Below are 3,218 nucleotides of genomic sequence, written 5' to 3'. Positions count from 1 at the left end.
TGTGCGATACGGTACACTTGCCGTTACAAAAATCTCTAACAACTTGCTACCTCAAATATGGCTATCCCTCATGGTACCAATCTTCAAAGTATGGAAGAATGGCCAACAACACTGCTGTTTTTCCCCTTGACAATGTGGATACAATATTCCAATCTAATGCACAAATAGATTTTCAAGGTTATGATGAAGCTCAACATAATGAACAAACTCTTACAAAGGAGCATATTAAAGACCTATTAAACCTCATTCACCATTCCAAGAACGCTTCCACTCATGCTACCAACTCCATTTTAAATACAACCTTGCCTACATCATCTTCAGGTAATCTTTCTTTACAATGACTTTTAGATACAGGTGCTACTGACCATATTACTTTTGATTCAAGGAACTTTACCACTCAACAAACCATTTCCCTAATGCTTATCACCCTTCCAAATGGCAACAACGTATCCACTTCAATAGCAGGAACTGTTAGACTCACTCATACTTTATTGCTAACTAATGTGTTATTTGTGCTTGAATTCCATGTTAACTTGATATATGTTAATAAACTGATGCATAACTCACAATGCTATTTGGTATTCTCTCAACATTCTTGCATTATCTTGCAGAATAATTTCAAGCGGATGATTGGTTCAGCTAGGGCAGAACAAGGCTTATTTGTGATAAATATAGAGAAACCTGTTGATTATGTTTCAAACAGTTTTAGTTCATATAACTCTACTAATCATTTTTGTAGTAATACTCTATGGCATATGCGCATTAGACACATTCCATAGACTGTTTTACACATTTTATCTGCACAATTTCCTTTCCTTCCTAAACAACATGCTAAACTTTTGCCTTGTGATATTTGTCATTTCTCTAAACATAAGAAACTGCTTTTCCGTGTTAGTACAACTTGTTTTTCCAAGATTTTTGAATTGTTGCATGGTGATATGTGGGGTCCATACTCTACCCCATCTGTTTATGGTCACAAATATTTTCTAACCCTTGTAGATGATTATAGTCGTTTTACTTGGGTGATTTTTATGAAGACTAAGGCTGAAACGAGACAAAACATTATCAACTTTCTATCATACATAGAGACTCAATTTGATACCAAGTTGAAATGCCTGAGAAGTGACAATGGGGTCAAATTCCTCATGCATGATTTCCTGTCCTCAAAAGCAATAATACATCAAAGAAGTTGTGTGGAAACCCCACAACAAAATGACATGGTTGAAAGGAAGTACCAACACATTTTGAATGTGTCAAGTGCTCTTCATTTTCAATCAAATTTGCCATCTAGCCTTTGGAATTTTGATGTCATGCATGTTGTCTATCTAATAAATAGAACTCCTACACCACTCCTCAAGGATAACATCCCTTACCAATTACTCCACAACCAACTACCTTATCTTGAACACCTAAGAATATTTGGTTGCTTAGCCTTTGCTGAACAAAATTCCATCCTAAAGCTAGGAAGGCTGTTTTTACTGGTTTCAAAGATGGAACAAAGGGATTCATTTCATATGACCTACAATCCAATGAAATTTTTATTTCAAGAAATAGCACTTTCTATGAAAACTCTTTTCCCTTTACTCTATTTCAGATAGAACAACATGCACAACCTCATACTTCACATTCCACAATTCCCCTTTTAAATCCCCTACATCCAGACCCCTCACTTGATCCATTAGTATCAGAGTAATAATTATTGTTCGAATGACTTCCTCTTATCCTCATATCTTTCCAAGATTTAACAAAGAATTATCTTGGTGAACACCTTTACACAAGGGATGGTGGTGATTGATGATGCTTTAAGCCATAAGGATCTGTCTTATGAACTTGGAAGTAGCAAAAGTGGGCACCCACCAGCTTCAAAAGAATCAGTTAAGGTTATGCCAAGTGTGGAATAAAGTTGACTCTTTAGTTTAATAACAATCACATGGATAAACAAGTTTCTCAAACTTGGTGGAAAGCAGCTTGTTTCACATTATGCAGTCATTTTGCCTTGCATATCAGATAAATAAGACAAAATTAGAATGGTTGCTCATGAAACCAATGAAGAACTACGAGCCATCAAGGTTGATCTAGTTGAAGCATTTGATATAGAAGCAGCTCTCTCAATTGCGAAGAGGATCTCAATGTTCAAGAAATGGAGGACTTTCTTGATCTTGTTAATGATAATACTCATTCATTCAATCAATTCATTTTTATCAATGAAAATATTACTTTCTTTTCTTATTCTTCATCCTTTTAAACCTCAATTATCTCATTTATCATTTCTTTATACTCTAGTTTCTTTACCTCTTTCTCATTAAAACACACAACATTATAGTGTGTAATGTTTTCCTCATTGAAGCAACATATAAGGATCAAGATTAAGGAAGTTTTAGAGTATGTGTGGTGTTTATCACAATCATTTAAAGCTTGGAATGCTTCACATATTCCAGCTTGAGGGGGATGTTAAAGTTGTTAGTCAATTTCAGTTTGTTAGTTGTAATATTGTTTTCGTTAATCGATTAAGAGTTTAATTAATTGATTAACTAGTTAGTTATTAGTTAGGCATTATAGTATATAAATGGTGATTCCCTTATTCCTTTTAACTCAAACATTCAATTCAATATGATAAAGAGAAATACTATTCAATTCAATAAAGCTATGATTCCATTCTTTCTTCTTCTTCAAGCTTTAAGCTTTTCTTATCTTTCTCATACATGAATGTCTCATCTTTCTTATTCATCAAAAAGATTTGTCAATGTCTTCTACCATTTCAACAATATACTAGCATTAGTGACTGAATTCTTAGATGATTATCAATTTATCATTAAAGTTAGGGACTAAACTTATTTATTCATTCTGTAAAATTAAATGTAAAGTATACCAAAAATACCAATTCTAAGGATCAAATTATGTGCACCAGGTAAGAGAAGAACTGACTCAGTGACATTATAAAAATATGGGAAAAGTTCACAAAACACATCTTAAATTTTATATGTTTTGCAAGTAGATATTGTAAACTATTTTTTCTTTTTAACTACTCCTTAAACTTTAACTATTGGTGAAATTGATCTTTAAATATATAAAATTTTAAATTACTAACAATAAAATTGGAATATAGTAAAACCTTTCCATATCTCTTCATCATGCAACTGGATACTGCAATCATGCAAGCAGCACTGATGTCCTGTCTTAAATGGCTTCAAGATTTAGGAATTTGTACATCTATCATA

The sequence above is a fragment of the Lupinus angustifolius genome, chromosome LG01 (genome assembly GCF_001865875.1).
Source record: "Lupinus angustifolius cultivar Tanjil chromosome LG01, LupAngTanjil_v1.0, whole genome shotgun sequence".
In the NCBI taxonomy this organism is placed as follows: Eukaryota; Viridiplantae; Streptophyta; class Magnoliopsida; order Fabales; family Fabaceae; genus Lupinus; species Lupinus angustifolius.
Note: the sequence above shows the minus strand (reverse complement) of the source record.